Source organism: Photinus pyralis, unplaced genomic scaffold, assembly GCF_008802855.1.
Source record: "Photinus pyralis isolate 1611_PpyrPB1 unplaced genomic scaffold, Ppyr1.3 Ppyr1.4_LG1, whole genome shotgun sequence".
Lineage (NCBI taxonomy): Eukaryota > Metazoa > Arthropoda > Insecta > Coleoptera > Lampyridae > Photinus > Photinus pyralis.
The window spans coordinates 3,312,148-3,335,172 of record NW_022170249.1 but is presented as its reverse complement, the minus strand read 5'-3'; the positions used below and the strand labels follow the sequence as shown (position 1 = coordinate 3,335,172).

Sequence of the window (23,025 nt, the reverse complement as noted above, 5' to 3'; positions counted from 1 at the left end):
ACTTACGGCATTGCATTGTCATTCAAATTATTCAGTTCAATCATAGATATTTGAAGTTTGCGTCATCGTCGTTTGGGTAGCTAATAGTGTTTGAGTTCCTTTACTTCATTTACTTCGGAAATGCAACCGCAACTGGAGTAACATTTGACACACTTATCGACTTTATTCGTGTGTTGTGTAAGAGGTGGTTTCTTTAAGCTACAGTTATTTTTTTTTGCAAGTTGCTGTTATAGGAAATTTTGTACGTGTACGCTTCATAATTATTGGTACTAATTTAAATGTTTTTTGCAATGATATTAATTACAGTAAAATGACTGGAAATTTGCTTTTACGTGATTAATTTATGTGTGTTGGATTTCCTTTATGGCTTTTAAAGAATGAAAATATTTAATGGCTTTTTAAAAATGTTTCCACGTTAAAGGAACGTTAAACAATTTTATTTATATTTCAACAGTGAACAACCTATACAGTTTCAACACCTGACACTATAAAAGGTGAACACGATTGGGCCTAGTTTTTTTATTGCCATATACTGCTACGTAAACAATATCAATCAATGTAGATGAGGGACCCAGACGGGTGAATAACGACGAGTCATTAATTATTGTTAGTGAAGGTTTCTTTTTCAAATTATTTAATTATTCTGCTGGGTTCTTTACGTGTAAACACAAAGCGATTATTGTGTTTCTAGTTGTATCCAATCGGTTCGTTTGTCCTTGTAAAAGAGTAATTCCTAGAATTGTTAAATGTAGGACCATTGATTATTTATTTTGTTATCAATTTTGCTTTGTTAAATCAGAAACGGATGCGGGTTGATAGTTTGTTGGTTGCTATCTGTCCGTTAATTGGTTGAAGATTTTCGAATTTTGGAAAGGATCTTACACAATAGCCGAACTTGTTAAAACAACAGCTTCTTGCGACGTTTTATCTTCTTAGGAGGCGTTTCTATTTCCGGTCAAGGAATCACAGAAGAAAACGTTTTTTTGTTAGAGTTTCTTCCTTGGTACCTGAAACACGGTGGTGCTTTTGGAAATGTTCCATTTAAGATGAGAAGGTATTCGACCGTTAAACATTTGTGTTGAAGGTGTATTAACACTAGAAGCGCTATGATTATGATATCGTCACTATCCTTAATCGTTTACCTACGTCTATGAAAAGCAATATTATAACCTTTGGTACTACAACCTCAAAAGTCAGTTTAGGCGTTTTTTCGCGTTGAACACTTCAAATGACCATTGAACGTGGTCAAGAATTTCCTGTTTTCGCGCCCCCGGTCAAAGAATTTCTACCCTCTACAAGGGTCTCGCAAGATACCCGTTCATGACCATGTTGACCGTACTCTGCCGCTTGTTTTGAGATTTTGAATTGTAAGGTTAGGTATACGTAAGAGTAAATATTGGATGTTTACGCCACGGCGAGCGGTTATTTTTCCAATTATGTTTAAAATTACTTTATTGGATGATGAAACTAATTTACGCCAATATTAGTTCGATAAGGGAACTTTTGCTTTAACTAAGAAATTCCAACAGACAATACAATGGGTGCGAATTAAATGTATTAATTTAGAAGTTTCATCTGGTCCATTTAAATGAGAGATTTAATTAACAGTAGCTAATCTCATGAGTTGCAGCAAATAGCATCCGATTAAGTCGTGAGTGGTTTAATTAGAAGCGCGCTTAATTAATTGAGATTTTGGAATATGTCCCCAATTTTTATTATGACTAAAAACCGAGAGATTAATTAAAGAAGTTTTAATTTTTGGATGCACAGAATATGTGGGCCAGTTTAGAATTTCCTACGCTCCTATTCCGCACTTTGGGAAGTTTATAGACGGTAAATGCTTAATTTACAGGGAATCTTTTTGGATTTTTCGCATCGAAGAGTGAGTTAGTTGAATCGTACATTTTTTTTTCCCGACACCGTATCGATAAATTTTAGAGGTAAGCGATTGATACCATCTTTTTAGTTAATTATAAGTGGGATTTGCTTTCCCTTGTTTTGCTTCCCGTAGACTTAGTTAAGACATTGTTTGTTTACCGGTCACGAATTAATAAAGCTCTTTTGCCATGTGCCGTAATTTTGTTCTAGCTTAGTGATTCGTAGCCAATTTCCCGTTTCCTGGAATCGCCGTTTTCGCCCGTTGATTACTCGTGGCTTTCGAAACGATACCATTACCGCTGACCTTGGCCAGAAACAGGGATGTTGAATCTTCTGGTGGCGCCCGAGTGACCGTAACGATTCGACGAACGCCGCCGGACGTCCCCACCGAATATCACCGCCGTCTGATATTTAATTGGATACGGCTGTAAAATATTTTGTTATTTTCCTTAATCGCACTAATTATACTATTTAGTTTCGGGAGACAAGCGATGGCGTGCGAACTACCGAAGTTCGTCGCAATCTCAACCTTTGGAGCGTGAGAGCTTTGATTATAGCGACCATGTATATAAATGAGCATAATAGAATACACTGAAATACCAAATGAAATTATATTTTAATAGCACGCTACATCTTGATATTAATTTTCAAAGAAGAGCACCAACGACCATACTTTGTAGGCGTTATTTAAAGGTAAGAGAATATTCATGAACAACTCCACTGAAGTGCCAAAGCGTACGCGACAATGACGACAATAGCTGCACTTGAATTGAAACATCAGCGGGTCAAGTGGTTCTCTCGGGTGCAGTTAATGGAACGTCGTACAGACCTGCATACTTGCCATAACGATGAACCATTCAAGGCTTTCTCCGTACTGTGGCGTTGTTTGCTTTGACATGAAGACGTTCCATTCCCGCAATTTGTTTTAAGTAACTGAATAGGTTTATTAAATTCAAATCTATTCGTTGAGAGCCGATTGCCTCAACAGACAGCATACGTGAGCCCCTTACCTTTTCATTTATCAAATAAGCTACACACGAACGCTTCCACTTCGTAAGATAAGAAATCGATAAATACCACTTCACTTTCCGTCACTGAAGTGATGCTGGATATTCATCAGCTCGTGCTTAATCAAGTAAGTTGACGGGTGGTTAATAGGATAGTTCATTAGTGCTACAGATTGTAATGACAATAACATAATGAACAGATGGATAAGAAGCAAGTGCCGTTTAATTAAGATGAGAAATATCACGAGATTCATTTGGTGATTCTCTGCACGTTTTTAGCACTCAGTTTTTTAAAAGGCAATGCGGATATTGAGGCTCGGAAAAACCGTAATGCATAATATTTGCAATGATGCAGAAAGTAGACAGAATATGCAAGGTATGAATAAGTCAGGACTTTTGTGTTCCGTTAAATACCGATTCGCCTTCAAAAAAGAAAACTTTTAGGAGTCGTAAATTGTCGAAACGATTTGAAAGTAGATACAAATTAACAACATTTCGCCATTAATCTTGAAACTTTTGATATCAGAGTAACCTTTGAGAAAGTAATGTCGTTTGTAATTTTATGCGCAATTTGGTACATTGTGTTTTCTGAAATTACACCATTTTGTTCGAAAACTCCGTGAAAAACGCGTTTCATAATCTACCATAGATTTATCATTTTTAGTGTTGAAAACACTTATAGAATGCTAGTTTTGAAGTTTAAATTTAACGTTTATATGAAACGAATGATAAAGTAAAAGGCTAGAACGGGGAAGCGACAGGAGATTTGAAATGCGACAGTGGTTTACTAGTAGTTTGCGATCGGCTCGACAATGGTAAGATATAAAACATGTTGCGCATGCGTCATTTATAATATTATTAGTATCACGTGCATGTGATGAAATGATGACGCTTATTAACGAGCTGCTAGCGAGTTTATAATTTTGCTGTGTATGTCTGTCCATCCGTCGGCCCGATAGCACGATATCTCGAAAACGAGTGGACCCACTACGATGAAAGTTTGCACGTGGATTATATATCAAATTTAGAGTTGCAAGAAATTCGAAGCTCTACCCATATAATACGCAATGCCAAAAGTTGAGTCTAATCAATTCAACATTCACAGTGGCCTTTCCGTATCTCGACCATTCCAAACTGTTGTATTTAGCTCAAGTTTCAAAATTTGGTTTTGCGCATGCGCAGTGCGTATAAAGACAATATTGTATCATATGTTGTGCGGCCAAGATAATACCTAATAATAACAATAATAATAATAACGCAAAGCCAAAGAAACACACAATAAACTCTATTTAATAAAAGTACAGGAATTATTATAATGATATTTTTGTTTTGTTTTCCTCTTTCCTGATAGCGTTGGCTATTGTGCCCATCAATAGCTATGTTGGTAAGTATGAAATACATACTATCTCTAGATTTCCAATGTGAGGGTGTGAATTTTTATTTTATTTATTTATTTGTTTTATTTTTTTTAGGACCCTACATAACTTTACCAGACACAGACACAGACACTAATCGTTACTTGATTTTAATCCGTGCGATTAGTTAACCAGGCTAGACCTGAGTTCTCACAAGATACACCGACCATAATAATAACGATCTTTATTTAGGGACATAAAGGAAAAGCCGAAAGGTCATTACTCCCACTTCTACATGCTTCTAAACTGAAATTAACTTAACAATGTGATAATGTAACTATAAGGCACATCGAATACTAAAACAAATCACTTAATTAACAAAAGTATAAGTATGAGAACAACAAATTAGACGTAACGTAAGCATAAGTATGGGAATGTATACAAGACAAGCAATTACAAAAAAGAAAAGAAAGATATGCGCTACAATAAACAAACAAGTTAAAAAGTAATCGTAAACGATTTACATAAAGCGCATTTCCACTTGCATTCATTTCCCATTTGTAAGATGCAACTTCTGTTAAAATGTAAAAATCCGCCCACAAATATGAAAGATAGCGTTGCACATGGGCAATCCATTGTTGACGTGCTACTTCAATTTCAGTTTATGCGAAGAATTTCATTTCAATGCTTTTCTAAATAAGAAAGTTGGAACTGCACATGCGCATACCTAAATTTTAAAACTAATGTTAGATTTTCCTTTGTTCCAAGCGCCTAAGTATCAAATTTCACTTAAATAGTTCCATAGATAAAAAAGTTGGCACGGCGCATGCGCAAAATAAAATTTTGAAATTGGCGTTTGATTTTCCTTTATTCGAAGTGCCTATGTATCAAATTTCGTTTAAATTCTTCCATAAATAAAAAGTTGGCACTGCGCATGCGCAAAACCAAATTTTGAAACTGGCGTTTGATTTTCCTTTATCCCAAGTGCCTATGTATCAAATTTCGTTTAAATTCTTCCATAAATAAAAAATTTGGCACTGCGCATGCGCAAAACCAAATTTTGAAATTGGCGTTTGATTTTCCTTTATCCCAAGTGCCTATGTATCAAATTTCGTTTAAATTCTTCCATAAATAAAAAAGTTGCCACTGCGCATGCGCAAAACCAAATTTTGAAATTGGCGTTTGATTTTCCTTTATTCGAAGTGCTTCTGTATCAAATTTCGTTTAAATTCTTCCATAAATAAAAAACTTGGCACTGCGCATGCGTAAAACCAAATTTTGAAATTGGCGTTTGATTTTCTTTTATCCCAAGTGCCTATGTATCAAATTTCGTTTAAATTCTTCCATAAATAAAAAAGTTGGCACTGCGCATGCGCAAAACCCAATTTTGAAATTGGCGTTTGATTTTCCTTTATTCCAAGTGCCTATGTATCAAATTTCATTCAAATACTTTTATAAGTAAAAAAAGTTTGCAATTCGGTTTATAAATGGTCGAGATGCGAAAAGGGCACTGTGAATTTTGAATCGATTCGATTCAACTTTTGGCATTGCGTATTATATGGCTAAATCTATGCCCATATTGAATTTCATGCATTTCAGTTCATAACTAACGGAGATGTAAAAGCGATCGAACATTTCTAAACAAAGTTATCGTTCACACGGACAGATAGATGGACAGACAGACAAAGGAACAGACGGAGAGACCAACCGGCAGGCGACGATAAACGATCTCTAGGATCGTTAATAAACGGCAAAAGTGTAAAATTATGGAACATGTAAAAAACGGTTTTTTGTTTTTTTTACAATAACTTTTTTCTATTTCGGTGTCACAATGATGATTTTGTACAACTGTTTTCGGCCGAAAACAGTTGTACAAAGACAGTGATTATAGTCGTTTTTTTTTGGTAACTCATCTCTTAAGTTGGCAGTTACTAGTTAGTACAAGGAGGTATTTCGTTGGGTACTTCCATGTTTGAACTTCAAAATGCCAGTCTTACTACGCTGCCAACCTAAAACTTAACGGCATAAAAAGTGTTCCCAACATAAAACATGTTAGTTCTAATGTTCCCTATAGTTTCTGATAATTATTTTTTTAATTAAATTAAAGCACCGAAATAGAAAAAATAGTATGAAAAACGCGTGTTACAATGCTTTATTGTAATACTTCTATCTTGCGGACACTCGTGCCTACGCTTCGCGTCGCCACTCGTGCCACAAGATAGTCGTATTACAATAGGTCGCATTGTAACACTTGTCTTTCAATATACTATTTTTGTAAGCGGTACAGAAAAAATTCCTTCCTTGGTACAAGACTCGACACCATAACGAACCAAATAGCGAAAAAAGTAGAACAATAGCTCTTAAGATAAAAAACTAGTAGCGTCGCAAAGTTAGCGGACGGACGGACGGACAAAGTGGCCACAATAGCGCATTTTTTTTTTGTGGAAATGCGCTAAAAAGATACTTAGGTCTAAGATGCAACAATGTAATCTGACTGTATTAAACTAAAGCACTGGCACTGCCATCACGTGTCGACCGAACACTTGAGTTCCATAGTTTCACGGCTTGGACATAAAAGGACGTGTAACCTGCTTTTGTGTTGACTTTTGGTATGATGAAGTCCGTAGTTCGCGTGCCGTAGCTATGAAAACTGTGTAAGGTTCGGAATTGGTTAAATAAGTAACATGGTCTTTTGTTCAATACGATTATTTTATGTAACACACAAAGAATGTTAAGTAAACGAGTCTTTTCCATATTTAACATGTTGAGACCTCTCAAAGTTGGTTGAATGTGATCATATTTTCTTATGTTACAAACATACCGTACGCAGCAAGTTTGCACCCTTTGTATCTTGTTAGAGAGCTGCTTGTTTAAACCATGATAACGTACATCTCCATATGTAAGCAAGGGTAAGATTAGTTGTTTTACGAGTTTTAATTTAATTTCTTGCGTCAGTGCATCTTTTGATCTGTATAAGTTCTTTAATTTGTAGTACGATTTGGTACATACGGACTTGACATGAGTGTCCCTTCATTGACCTTCATTGATGTTGCATAGTCAACATTACTTCCAGCTACAACTATCGCTTCTTTAGGCTCAATTAGAAATTTTTGAACTTGTGCCGCAGTACCAATCGGCATAACAACAGTCTTACTAGGATTAAGCTTCAGATTATTTGCATTTGCCCACTTTGTGATAACGTCTAAGTCTTTATTTAATTTAATTACCTCATGAGTTGCATGTGTAATTGAAGTGTTTATCACTAGTTGGATATCATCAGCATACTGATGCATATCTACATGATTGAGAAAATAATGTAAGTCACCAACATATACATTAAATAATAACGGGCCAAGGATGCTTCCTTGAGGAACACCGCAGTCCATGTTTAATGGATCAGAGATTAATGCGCCCTGCCGAGTAATGGTTTTTGTTTGATGAGTACGATTTGTTAAATATTGGAAAGCAATTAGGTTGTGGTCAGCTGTGCCAATTGGACATGTTTGCTCAAATGTATCGATTCGATCAGGTTGCAATGTAAATAACAAATCCTTAATCATTTGTACGAAACCCAGCTCGTTGAAGGTGTCGATGAAAGGTGATGGTATATAGGACTCGAGCATATTAATGTTAAAATCTCCAACACAAATTACGTTTAGGTGGTCAACATTTTTACACAAGGAACGAATATTTGTAAAGCACAGCTTTAGTTTGGTATAGCTTGAGGAGGGGGAGTGAATTAGTTTTTTTGATTGACTACAATTTTGGGTTGACCACGCACATAACGAATAGTAAGATTCATTTGCCCCTGGCTTTTGCGCAACTCCAATTCCTCACGTACTCCTTTTAAATCATCTCGCTCTTTTGGTGTTTGGTCACTGCTAATTGTGATTGAGGCGAACTTTGGAACCATTTTGAGTTTGGTTTTATTTCTTAGGACAATCCTCGATTCTTCAGTGGTCTTTAATATAACTATAACGTCTTGGGTGTCGCAATCTGTGGATATTAACTGAAGGATTTCATGTACTCGATTACGATCTTCATCCTTACGGACCTCTATGTTCTCTTCCGTGCTTTCGGTCAGTCCAAATATGATGACATTTCTTTGGCGAATAGATCGTTCATTGCTTTCGTTAATTATCTCTTCAGGTTTTAGTTCGTTTTTTAAATTTTCGACCTCCTTCTCAAGATGTATTATTCGATTTCTATGTTCAGCGTTTTCAGCGATTACTATAACTAGCTATAGAGCTTTTCATTTCGATATGCATGCCGATCAAGAAATCCAGTTTTTGGTCGACAGTCATACGGCCTAGTTCAACGTTTACTATATTCTCAGTGCTAGTGTTGAGCTTTTGGACGACGTCGTTGCAGCTATCACATAACCAAGTAGTAACACTCTTATCAGTTTTCATGATTTGTAGCGCTTCTACCGTAATATTAATGCTTCCAATGTGAAAGGCATTATTACACGTTCCGGTGCAATGGAGAACATCATCATACCTTCCTAGCTTAGATTTGATGAGATTATAGTTCAAAATAAGCAAATAACGAACTGTAAACCACTGCTTTAATAGAAACAAACACCAGACTAAAGTAAAACAAGGAAAAACTACTTATATGAAAAATACATGTTACTACGTCTACACGTACGCGTCATATATATTTTGACACTTAAAGAAAAATGTATATACACGGTGTGTCACAGTTTTTCTCTAACACTTCCTCCAAAACTGGACACGCCAAAAAAAACAAAGAACTAATCTGATTTAAAACATTTTTAAACCTAAACCATCACGCAACGTTTTAAATCTAACTCGGTCAAGCGGTTTCGTAAATAAGTCCGCTAATTGATGTTGTCCATCAATATGTTGCACTTCAATTTCGTTATCTTGCACACACTCGCGAACATAAAAGAAGCGAAGCTTTACATGTTTGGTGCGTTTGTGAAACTCTGGATTTTTACTTGACTTTACTGCGCTTGCACTATCACAATAAAGTATTGGTTTCACAATCGTTTTTCCACTAATTTTAGAAACTAATCGTTTCAGCCACATTAGTTCTTTTGAACCCTCACTTGCTGCCACAATTCAGCTTCTGTAGTTGAAGTTACGACCGAGTGTTGACGCTGACTCGTCCATGCCACTGAGGCGCCACCATAAACAGCTACAACACCTGTCGTTGACCGACCTGTTTCGCTGCATCCTCCATAATCCGCATCCGTGAATGTCACCAACTCATCAGATCCACCCTTTGAGTAGTGCAGTCCATAACTACTGGTTCCACGCAAATAACGAAATATGCGCTTCACACGGTTCCAATCTTCTTGAGTAGGTTCTTGCATTTTTCGAGCCGCAAATGAAACCGCATAGGCAATGTCAGGCCTCGTTGCCGTCATCAAGTGCATTAAGGAGCCGACCGCTGACCGATATGCTGTTCCATCTGTAACGTTATGACGTGTCGTAAGATGTCGTTGGCGTTTAAACTATACTTGAAATATTGGTCTTGCTATCAGGAATTCGGAAAACGCACTTGTCTTCGTACCTACGTTTGGTGCGGATAAAAATTTGCAATTTATTTAGTTGCGTTTAAGAAAATTTCATTCCAATCAATTTGCATTGAATATTCCTATTGAGGATAAATTTTAAAAAGAAAAGGTCATAGAACCGTAAGTTTTAATTTTATTATTTCAAATTTGTAACATTTCACCACATTTTAGTTTTTTGTACATACCGGATTTGGGCCCCTGGAACAGAAAGAAGGAGCATTAGTTTCTGCAGCTTCCGTATTACCAAAAAAAACAAATTCAGTAGTAGTTTGCTCTAAATAAAAAAAAAACAACTTACCAACTTCAGCAACTTCTTCAGGAGGGTTCGTCGATAACTAAGTCACTATCTACTGGTCAAAAAATTTAATTGCATCTTCAGACGACGGCAAGAGACAGAAATCAAACGCAAGGTTAGCTAACATTTCACCATTCGGTCATCATTTACTCATTTCATTTAAAATCTTCCATACCAAATTGATACACATGATACGTAATTTAGTTGAAAAGTACCTACCTGTTTTTTTATAATCCAATGTAAATTACTTTAATTTTATATTTTGTTCTGCGATAGCGCTATCCCGTCTTTATTTAATTTTTTTTCCGTTTAATCTTATAATTCTTGTGTTCCTTTCATAAAAAAAAAAAAAAAACCTATAAATTGTAAAGGGTACTTGATACTTGGTTGGTATTAAATAACAAAAAAAAGAAAAATTCATTTTGTTTTTTTTGATCGCGCTAGGCGTGATAAAATTTGGCGCCCAACGTTAAATAATAGAAACTGTGATTGTTGCTATCTCTTGTGTTTGCATACTTCTAATCGCATTCGCCATTTTAACCTTAAGGTCAATTTATATCAACATTTACCTGTCATATCAACAAATTTTACAATGAATGTCAATGCTTTAAAATCTGACGAATTGACTGAAGAATTGCGCTTCAGAAATATTGATGCTACTGATTTTAATGTGGATCAAAAACGGAAGCTGTTACGTTCAAAGTTAGCGATGGAAGCTTTAAATCCATCAGTATTAATTTCTTATGCTCCTGTTGAGTATGATGTGGGTGTTGAGTTGAATGATTGTGAATTGAAAGTGTCTGAGTTAGAGATGTTAGTTCAAGAATTTCTTTCAAACCCATCACCACAATTCTATACTCGAATACATACACGTTTATCGCATATTCTTGCTAGAATTAATCGTTTAAGACCAGATGAAGCTCTTAAAGTTGCGTATGATAATATAACTTCACGTTGTCTGGAATGTATTGATAGAATTGGTAATGCACATGATTCACTTCAAATTCAGGACGCTGATAATGAAAGCGATCAAGGTGAATTACAACAAAATAGCTTGCCTCGCGATTATCAACCTATTGCTCATTCTTCTCGATTCATTCCCCGGGTATCTTTTAGCGCAGAACGCCCTAATGAAGAAATTGAACCAATAACCCAGGTTGGTGCGCTAGCTAATAATAATAATGACGTTAATATCTCGCAAAGATTGGATCATTTAAGACGAGAGCTAGATCGTCTTCAATTTACAGAGCTCCCTCCCAACCGAAATTATGCTAATGCGTCATATGTAACCGGGTCAAAATCTGTGCCAGTGTATAAATGGGGATTGGCATTCACAGGGGACGTAAATGAATTAGGTGTAAACTCATTTTTGCAACGTGTAAATGAATTGAGAATTGCTCGGCACATTTCTACCGAACAGTTGTTTGATAGTGCTGTTGATCTTTTCAAGGGGGATGGTTTAGTTTGGTTTCGTGCTATCAGAACCCGAGTGTCCACTTGGGAAGAATTAGTAAATAAATTAAGATATGATTTCCTACCAACAAATTTCGACGATGAGTTATGGGAAGAAATAAAGCGCCGTAAGCAGGGGCAGGATGAAAAACCAAGTATTTACATAGCGTCAATGCTAAACATGTTTGACCGATTAGTAGAAAGACCTTCTGAAAATTGTCAGTTAAAATACATTTTGCGAAATTTACAACCCTACTATGCAACTCAACTTAGTCTAGTTGACATAAATTCCTTAGAACAACTTCATAAGTGTTGTAAACGTCTTGAAGAGACTAGATTACAAAATTCACGGTATCGTAATCCTTCAGCGGGACCGTCATTTAAATTGGAACCCGATTTAATGTATAAGCCTGCATTGAAAAAAACACAAGTCAATACCCTCGGTGCTCAAAGTTCAAAAAAGCAAATTACTATTAATTCTAAACCTAATACAGCCAAACCTACGACTTCTTGTTACAATTGCGGGAATAAAGGGCATACATTTCACACTTGCTTGGAAGAACGAAAAGTTTTTTGTTACGTCTGCGGTCATAAAAATGTTTATTATAGTAGCTGTCCTCGTTGTAATCCAAAAAACTAATTACGGACAAGGATATTAGCAGCCACTCCTTGTCATGTAATGATCTTATGGCTGAAACTAAATCGTGGAAAAATTGGCTGCATACTGTCAATACATTTTACAAACCATTTCCAAAAGTTTGTTCCAATTTTGTACATAACAAACATGACAGCCGTCCTTACATATCACTTTCTATTTGCGGCGAACGAATTCGTGCTCTGTTCGACTCGGGTGCAAACCAGACTATTCTTGGAAGTAATGGTTTGTATTTAATTAAAAAATTCAATCTTATTCTGAAAAGTAATGGTCATGAATATTACCTTTCGACAGCTGACGGTAAAGATCAAAAAGTTTTGGGAACTGTTGAACTTCCTATTATTATTGATGGCGTTTGTAAATCTATTAATGCTATAGCATGTTCAAGTATTTTAAATCCACTAATTTTGGGGATGGACGCGTGCTATGCTTTTGGATTCAAAACTGATTTTAGTACCGATAGCTTTAAAGTAACAAACGTTTCGGCATTGCGTGCTCTTCACGGAATCGATGATTTGGATGAACAACAAAAGTTGGAATTAGACACAGTCATCGATAATTTTAAAAATATTTCGGGACCATGCTTAAGTAGGACAAATTTAGTGTCACATTTTATTGATGTAGGTGATGCGCAACCGATCAAACAGCGGTTTTATCCTCTTTCACCAGCCATGCAAAAACATGCCGATGCTGAATTAGATCGAATGTTAAAAGAAGGTATTGTGAGACCATCCAAATCACCTTGGAGCTCGCCTATGGTACTTGTTCGCAAGAAAGGCAGTAATCCTGAACAATATCGTTTATGTTTCGACGGTCGCAAATTGAACAGCGTTACAAAAAGGGATGCTTACCCTTTGCCCTATCTAAACAGTATTTTGGACGGTTTGCGAGACGCGCGGTATCTAACCTCTATTGATTTAAAACAAGCGTTTTACCAAATACCGTTACACCCAGATTCATGTGAGAAAACAGCTTTTGTGGTTCCTCGTCGAGGGCTGTACGAATACACAGTGCTACCTTTCGGCATCGCTAACGCGCCTGCTACACAGCAGCGTCTTATGGACACTTTGTTTGGGCCTCTATTGGGGGAGAAAATTTTTTGTTATTTAGATGACATTATTATCATTTCATCCACTTTCGGGGAACACATTACTCTATTAAAGGAAGTTTTTCTTAAACTGCAAGAAGCCAACCTCACTATTAATATCGAGAAATGTCAGTTCTGCAGGTCGAGTCTTAATTATTTAGGGTACTTGGTAGATAAAAATGGTTTACATACTGACCCTAGTAAGGTTCAAGCAATTCGCGAATTCCCAAAACCTACAACTACCAAGGAAATTAAAAGATTCTTAGGTATGGCGGGATGGTACCGGCGGTTTGTTAAAGACTTTTCTACCATTTCTGCACCCATTTCCGATCTCATAAAAGGGAAATTCAAAGGGCAAAAGATTAATTGGACCACTGAAGCTGATAAATCATTTAACTCTTTAAAAACTATTTTATGTTCAGCTCCGATACTTGCTAGTCCTGATTTTAATAAAATGTTTAGTCTGCAATGTGATGCCTCTGGTTATGGTGTGGGTTGTGTGTTGACACAAGATGACGATCGTGTTATTGCTTATGCTTCGCGAACGCTAACAAATACAGAACGTAATTACTCGGTAACAGAAAGAGAGTGTTTAGCGGTTTTGTTTGGTATCGAAAAGTTCAGGGGATACATAGAAGGTACCCATTTCCATGTTATCACCGATCACTACTCCCTTATTTGGCTAATGCAAATGCGCAATCCTTCAGGTAGATTAGCTAGGTGGAGTATGAGACTTTCCCAATATTCTTTTACGGTTATACATCGCAAGGGAAAAATAAATATTGTCCCAGATGCCCTATCTAGGTCGCCGGTAGAAGTTTGTGCACTTAAAATTACACCTAACGATTTTGATGGATTTTACCAAAAGATGTTAAACGAAATTAAAAAATTCCCAGAAAAATTTCCAGATTGGCGGTGTGAAAATGAACTGATCTTTAAATATGTTCCAAATCAGCATAATGTAGTTTCAAATTTAACTGAGTGGAAACAATTAGTTCCCAAATCCAAACGAAACCAATTATTAAATAAAATGCACGACCATCCAACCTCTTCGCACTTAGGAGCTCTAAAAACGTACCAAAAATTATCCGAACAATATTATTGGCCTAAGATGAGGGCGGACGTTTCGCGGTATGTTAGGCGTTGTGAGATATGTGCTGCGAATAAATCTTCTCAGCTCAGTAGGCCGGGTTTAATGGGACAGGAAAAAAAAGTTTGCTATCCATTTCAATGCCTATCAGTTGATATCATAGGGCCATTACCTCGTTCATTAAAGGGGAACACGAGTATCATTGTGGTAGCAGATTGGTTTACAAAATTTGTATTACTTAAACCAGTTCGACAAGCGCATGCCAAAGCAGTTGTAGATTTTTTAGAAAATGATGTTTTCCTAATTTTTGGAGTACCTCAAATATGCATGGTAGATAATGGACCACAATTTATCAGTTCACAATTTAAACATTTAATAAAAAATTATAACATTCCTCAAGTGTGGTATAATGCTAATTACCATCCGCAAGTAAATTTTGTAGAGAGGGTCAATCGGGTTATTGGCACCGCCATTAGATCATATGTTACGGACAACCATCGTAATTGGGATTTAGAAATATTCAAGGTGGCTCATGCTATTCGGAATTCCGTGCACGATGTTACAGGTTATAGTCCTTCTTTCCTTAATTTTGGGCGCATTGTTCCTATTTCAGGGGATTATTACAACAAACTTGAGATTATGAAAGAAGACGATCTAAAAATTGGCGATAGAGAAAATTTGGTGAATGATATACATAATTTGTCAGATATTTACAAAGACGTAAATCAGCGTTTGCACCGAGCCTACGAAAAAAATACAAAATTTTATAATTTAAGAAAACGACCATTAAAATTTAAGGTCGGGGACACTGTTTGGAAAAAGAACTATACTCTTTCGGATGCGTCAAAATATTACAGCAAAAAACTAGCACCTAAATATCAGAAGTGTAAAGTAAAAAAAATTACTGGTCAACTTACATATGAATTAATATCGGAAGAAGGCAAGAACTTAGGGGTTTATCATGTAAAAGACCTCAAACCTTATTACGTAGAGGAAAATGAGTGAAAAAACAAGGGTATGTGTGTGATACGAATGTTGCATGGATGAGTGTGTTTTTTGTTATATTGTCGTATGTATGAGTTAAATTTTCGGTAATAAGACACATAAATTATTTCATATCGTTTCATTACTTTAGTAAATTCAGATTTGTATTAGTTTGAAAACTGTGGTTTCAAACGTTTGGTTGGGGGTGTGTAACGTTATGACGTGTCGTAAGATGTCGTTGGCGTTTAAACTATACTTGAAATATTGGTCTTGCTATCAGGAATTCGAAAACGCACTTGTCTTCGTACCTACGTTTGGTGCGGATAAAAATTTGCAATTTATTTAGTTGCGTTTAAGAAAATTTCATTCCAATCAATTTGCATTGAATATTCCTATTGAGGATAAATTTTAAAAAGAAAAGGTCATAGAACCGTAAGTTTTAATTTTATTATTTCAAATTTGTAACATTTCACCACATTTTAGTTTTTTGTACATACCGGATTTGGGCCCCTGGAACAGAAAGAAGGAGCATTAGTTTCTGCAGCTTCCGTATTACCAAAAAAAAACAAATTCAGTAGTAGTTTGCTCTAAATAAAAAAAAAACAACTTACCAACTTCAGCAACTTCTTCAGGAGTGTTCGTCGATAACTATTAAGTCACTATCTACTGGTCAAAAAAAAATTTAATTGCATCTTCAGACGACGGCAAGAGACAGAAATCAAACGCAAGGTTAGCTAACATTTCACCATTCGGTCATCATTTACTCATTTCATTTAAAATCTTCCATACCAAATTGATACAAATGATACGTAATTTAGTTGAAAAGTACCTACCTGTTTTTTAATAATCCAATGTAAATTACTTTAATTTTATATTTTGTTCTGCGATAGCGCTATCCCGTCTTTATTTAATTTTTTTTTCCGTTTAATCTTATAATTCTTGTGTTCCTTTCATAAAAAAAAAAACCTATAAATTGTAAAGGGTACTTGATACTTGGTTGGTATTAAATAACAAAAAAAAGAAAAATTCATTTTGTTTTTTTTGATCGCGCTAGGCGTGATAAATCTCGAATACTTTCTTTTGATTCTCATTTATCGTATCGCTTCCACCGATGCGTTCACAAGGAGTTGATACGTCTTTTGCTTCATCCATGCCAAAACGCTGTAGTATACGCTTTGTATATGCATATTGTGATAAGAAAATCCCGTCGCTGCGTATACTTATCTGCATGCCTAAGAAGCTCTCCAAGGACCCAACTATTATTTTAAAATGCTCTTTAAGTGCTGACAGAAACCTCTGGATTTCGTTAGCATCATCACCGACGATCAAACCATCATCGACATACAGTACAACTATTAGAGTTACTCCGTCTTTACGTCGAGTAAAGAGACACGGGTCCTCCTTTGCTGCTTCGAGATCAAACTTCTTCATAACTTCCACAAATCGCTTATTCCAGCACCGAGGTGCTTGTTTGAGCCCGTACAAACTACCTAAAAGTTTGCATACTTTGCTAGTCCCGTCGTCATAACCTTCGGGTTGTGCCATGAAGATTTCTTCATCTAGCGTGCCGTAAAGGAACGCTGTTTTCACATCAAATTGCTCTACGTGCCAACCACGCAGTGCTGTTTCAGCCAATACTACTCGCACAGTATCATAACGTGCGACCGGACTGAAAGTCTCGTCATAGTCTATGCCCTTTTTCTGCCTATAGCCTTTCACAACTAGGCGAGCCTTGTAACGAGAAACGTTACCACTCGCGTCAAGTTTTACACGAAAAACGGCAATCTATTACCTTAACATTCTCTTTCTTTTCTACCAACTCCCATGTTTTATTTTCTTGCAACGATGCCATCTCATCATCACATGCTGCTTTCCACTTGGCACATTCATCCGAGTTCATCGCTTGGTCATATGAGGAAGGAGTAATTCCATCATATACGTTTGTGGTTGCTTGTGCACCATTCGCTTGATACAAAACATCATTTGTCTTATCAACTTCGAACTCATTTGACTTATAAATTGCAGGACGTTGACGTTTCCTTTCCGACTTACGGGGTACTTCACGAGCGTCGAGTATATTTGCAACATCAGTCTTCTTATACTGGTTTACCATACTTCTATCTGGAGCCCCTTCTGTAAGATCTTCATCACTTTCTTCCTCCTCATCCGAATTTCCCTTACTTTCGGTGACATTCGGAACCGATTCCAGACTCTTAGTTGACACTAGTCGATATTCAGCCGACCCTGTAGTGTTAAGTTCTGTGCACATTTTTTCATCTTTGAAGAATACATCGTGTGAATGCACAATCTTACCGCGAGATGGTAAATATACCACGTAGCCGTCTTTGTCATTAACATAGCCGACACAACGACCGTAAACGCTCTTGTTATCAAATTTTTTTCGAAACTGTTTTGGAATATGCACATAGCATTCAGTACCAAAAACACGCATATGATCAAGTCTGTCAAATGTCTTGCCACGCCACAATTCAATGGGAGTTTTTGTTGGAACTGTTGATTTTCCTGTAGCATTTAGAACATATACACTGGTTGCACACGCACATAACCAAAAGGACTTCGGCAAACCACTTACCGAAAGCATAGATCGCGCTAGTTCAACAATCGTACGATTCTCTCGCTCAGCCACGCCGTTCTGTTCCGGAGTATATGGAACCGAAACTTCCAAGCGAATCCCATGTGCATTTAACATGCTTCGTACTTCGGCACAGTCAAACTCACCTCCACCATCACAGCGAAACACTTTTACAGTGTGACCTTCTGTATGTGTTTCATTTAAAAAGGTTTTCAGGCAAGCAGATACTTCACTTTTCTTTGCGATAAAAAACACACGCCGATACTTGATGCTAAAGTCATCTTTGAAACAGACATAATATCGCTGTTTACCTCCAAATGCTTCAACTGACATTGGCCCATTCACGTCTGCATTGATGCACTCACCAATACTGTTTGCACGATCCTTTCTCGCATGGAATGGTTTTCCATATATCTTTTAACACCGAGTACTCGTCACTGATCGAGCACAAAATACGATAGTGTAGTATTGAATCAGGAATTTTAATTTCTACCTGACCTGCTTTTTCTCCAGGAGCCATGTCTTCCATCGCCTGCCGATTAAACTCATGATTTAAATCGAAAAAATCCTTTTTCATCGATGCAATGTAGTTTGCCATTGACTGGTTTGGTTTCTTTACCACTGTCATAAATCGAGTTAATATGGTATGAATTCGTTGAGTGTCTCCATGTTCAAACGTATTTGTTAACGTTGACCACATTACTGCTGACGATCGTGTTGTAAGCACAAGCTGGGCAACATCCCTCGATAATGCACCGGCGATAGTGGTCGCTGCTGTGAGGTCGTCTTCGCGCCATTGCCTTTCAGCTTTCAATTCATCTTCTGTCGGTTTCTCTGGGTCTTTCGGTGACGAAAGAGCACGCCTACCTTCCACGATGTCAAGAACACCCTTTGCTTGCAAAACCATTTCAACATGCCATCGCCAAATCGACCAATTTTCTGCTCCCTTAAGTTTTTCGATGTTGTATTTTTCATCAGCTCTTGTTGTCGCCATTTTGTTTACAGATTACAATGTTGTTCTGTACACGATAGTAACGGCCTTCTAAAACGTACAGGTACAAAAAGAAACACTTGGTAATTTTAATACTCCCTGTTTGTACCACTACTTATACAGTAGTACCCTGTATACACACGTACGTAGCGAAGTCACTTCCAAAGTAGCGTTACTCCTACAAGAGCTTTGCCAATATTCATACAGCGCTGTGGCAAAATTCCTACACCGACCACGTGCTTTCGAAAATTTCACAACAGTATAAATAGCCGAACTGATTTTCCTTTTAGATACTATGGGTCCTTGGTTGTGTAAAAACAAGCCCGAGCAGAATTACAGTTACCCACTTAATCTTGATTCTCACCGATTGTCTAAGCGAATATCGCGCACTAAGCCCATAACCTGATGAGATTATAGTTCAAAATAAGCAAATAACGAACTGTAAACCACTGCTTTAATAGAAACAAACACCAGACTAAAGTAAAACAAGGAAAAAACTACTTATATGAAAAATACATGTTACTACGTCTACACGTACACGTCATATCTATTTGACACTTGAAGAAAAATGTATATACACGGTGTGTCACAGTTTTTCTCTAACAATTATAAGTGACGATGCATTCGCTTTGTCTACCAAGGTAATGAAACCATACCCTGGCAACAATTTGACCCACGATAAAAGAATCTTTAATTATCGCCTGTCTCGAGCAAGGAGGGTGGTAGAAAATGCATTTGGAATTTTGGCAAATCGATTCAGGGTCCTTCTAACAACAATTAATCTATCACCAACGAAAGTTGAAAGTATAGCCCTTGCATGTGTTGTACTTCATAACTTCTTAAGGCTGGACAGTACATACAGAACGGAGTATGTATAGTTGCCTATTGTCAATCCCCAAATTTGGTTATTTATAATATTAATTTGTGTTCGATGGTAAAAACATAAACTTAGTCCAATTATAATGCACATTTTCTATCTGTATAAAACCAGCCACGCGGCGGAAGCTATCTTTTCGCGCTTTTGAGGAAAACTTTCAAGTTGTTTTTCCAAGATAACTTATCTATAAATGAAGTTGGAAAAATTTCCAAAATTAAGATACGTTCGTAAACTTAATATCTAGGCAATAACGCCAGGAAAATTTATTTCCTTTTTTCTTTTCCAAAATATGACACCCTAACAGCCCTCGACGTTGCCCTTAAAAAAAGATTATTTTAAAACATTTTAGTAAACCCCGGCGTTATTGTCTAGCTAAAGCATTCACCTTTCACAGGAATATTCGACCCCTTCTTCAACTTCACTCAGAATTAAGATATCGTGGAACGAAATCACGCGTTTTCGGGCAACGGAACGGGTGTACTGTCCAGCCTTAATTGAGAAAGATACAACAGTCTCCACTTTGGAAGCTTTTGAAAGTAATACCTGTACATTAACCCAAGTCCCAAAGCAATCATATACGAGGTCAAATACCACGGCACAGAAAATTCGTGACGAATTTAAAGAGTACTTCATTTCCGTAATTGGAAAGGTAGATTGGTAAGAGGAAGCTATTTGAAAACACAATATGTAATAAAAATAATAAATGTTTATTAAAAGAAATCCATTAATTTTCCATATCTTTCGCCACAGCATCCCTAACAGCATCAACAATTGTATTTTCATATATAATACCATAAGTAGTCGAAGTATTGTCGAATATTTTTGAGGTGCTGTCACGAATGCTAGTTACGCTACGCTAAGCGTAACTAGCATGAGTGGAGCAGCAGCTCAAAAATAATCTACAAATACTTCGACTACGAATGGTATTCGGAGGACTATTCAATGAATCCAAAGAAAAATTAAGCATAATTACCCACGCGAATGTATTTCCATGACAACAATAAACGTCAAAATAAATTAGGGAAGTTGCTTTTCATTTTGCTATTGATTCTATTCGAACTTTTGTGCTCCAGCTAATTCGTTATGAGTGATTAAATTAAAAGATGTGGTGATAAGTCGGTTGTCGAAATTGATTAACAAACTAAGAAGAATGTTCCGGTTAATATGACAAAATTTCGCTACATTTCACTGGTGGAAGTTTGACAAATGTCATTGAATAATCGCATTGAATTGTCGCTGAAATACCACACGTGAAATTATCACTTATAATTGCACAAGAGGTTTGTATTTTACAGAGTAAATTTGGGTTGTTTAGGTAATGAAAATCCGTTGCCTAGCAATTAGACGAGAAAAACTGTCAACTAATAAAAATGCGACACCGCAGGTGGAGCATTTTTAGGTTGACAGTTTTTCGAGTCCAATTGCTAAAAGGCAACAGATTTGAATTGCAACAACACAAATTTACTCGGTTTAAATACAAACCTCGAGTGTAATTCGGCAGGACAATTTAACGAACAAGAAATTCACAAAACTAATCAATTATTGACAGACGTCAAACTAGTCATATGGGTAAGGATAATGCGATTATTGGTTCGAAAATGAATAAGTGAAAAAACCACTAGTGCATTTGTCGCTGGAAAAGTTGCAGGTAACTTTTTCCGCTGTCAAAGTGACAATTTCACTGCGGCTTATGCGATTTTTTATACATGAGTTGAATTGTCGCTGAAATACCACACGTGAAATTGTCACTATAATTCGTTCCCATTGGCTCAACAATTTGAAATCTCGACATTTCACTGGTCGAAATGTGACAAATGTTAGATGAATTGAATAGTCTAATTCATTAAATATTTTTTTATTTTGAATTTGCCTTAGCTTTGAACCAACATACGTTAGCAACGCATCAATATGGTCGGGTGTCTGAGCTTTGGTTTTTGCATATGTATGCACTAATGTACTTATTGCATCTGTCATGCCTCGTAAATCAGATTCTGTATTTGATCCGTGTTTTCTTTTTTTTGACACACGGTGCGATGGTCCAGGTGTGTTCTCCCGACTTTCAGTGGGGCTTGCAAAGTCTTCAAAAATAGAAATGTCTTCATGAATCACCTAAAAGGGAATTTTCATATTTAAAAGTACACTATAATAGAACCGTAAAAAGCATTTTAAAATACTTAAACAAAGTCATGCTTGATATAGAATACCTACTTCTTCTGAGAATGCTGGGGAATGCATAATAACCTCATCTATTTGATCGAACTTCCGTTCGATCGTGACGCTTTCGCTAGCAACATCTTCACTAGACTGGGTCTCAGTGATAGTATCGACAGACCTTCTTGCATCAATTCCTGAGCCCCGAAGAAGTTCATTCATTGATTTGTAATAATACAAGTTGGAGTAATAAATCTTTAAAAAATGTACAATCAATTACTTGTTCATAATTAAATAATACTACATACTTCATCGGTTCCTACACCACTCTTGTTTGAAGAGTTCACTTTTCGCATTTCTGTTAAAAATGTACTTCTTAGTGCATTAAACTTTTTTGCAACATCGTTTTCCGTGGTACCAGGCCTAATTTGGGAGATTTCTACGGCCACATTTTCCAAAGCCGTTTGTCTGGCATGTTTATTTTTGTATAAGGGCGATTTAATGTTATATAAATTGGAATGGCGCCCATACATTTCTATAAGCGACAAAACCTGATCTCTTGTCCACGACATGTTTCAAACTGTATATCGATGAGATTAAGAAATGAAATAGGTTATGTTAAATGTTTATGGTTTGCCTCCAGCTGTTCATGATGACGTATTTCAAGACGCTTGAAGTTAGCGAGAGCGGCGAACGCATTTGCACGGTCTGCGCAGAAATCGGCGCAATTCTTGTACAAGAAAATGAGTTTTATTCATTTTCTTGTATAGTTTCTGATATAAGAAATTGCTTCCTGTATGACACTGTACATTTTTTTTATTATATCAGAAACGATATAAGAAATTGTACAAGAAATTGCATAGTGTCATACAGCCTTTAGTCTGCCTTGTTTCCCCCTTTTGGTAAGTAATCTCCCCTCTCTTGTGTAACTGAAGACTAAGTGGAGCTTATTCAGATTACTATTACTACTTTTCCCTTTTGCTCTATCTCCACACTTTTTTTTAATGTGATTTTACACAAGAAAGCGGGGGGAGGGGGGGGGGGGCAAATTAACGGACTCGTATT

The 23,025-nt window shown here is 36.7% G+C and overlaps 1 long non-coding RNA gene across 1 annotated transcript; it reads left to right on the top strand.

The window, feature by feature from the left end:
* Positions 1 to 9,764: 9,764 nt before the first annotated feature.
* LOC116182537 lies at positions 9,765 to 10,038 on the top strand. Its single transcript, XR_004147554.1, has 2 exons — positions 9,765 to 9,905; positions 9,957 to 10,038. It is a non-coding gene; the product is annotated as an uncharacterized LOC116182537 (long non-coding RNA).
* Positions 10,039 to 23,025: the final 12,987 nt, after the last annotated feature.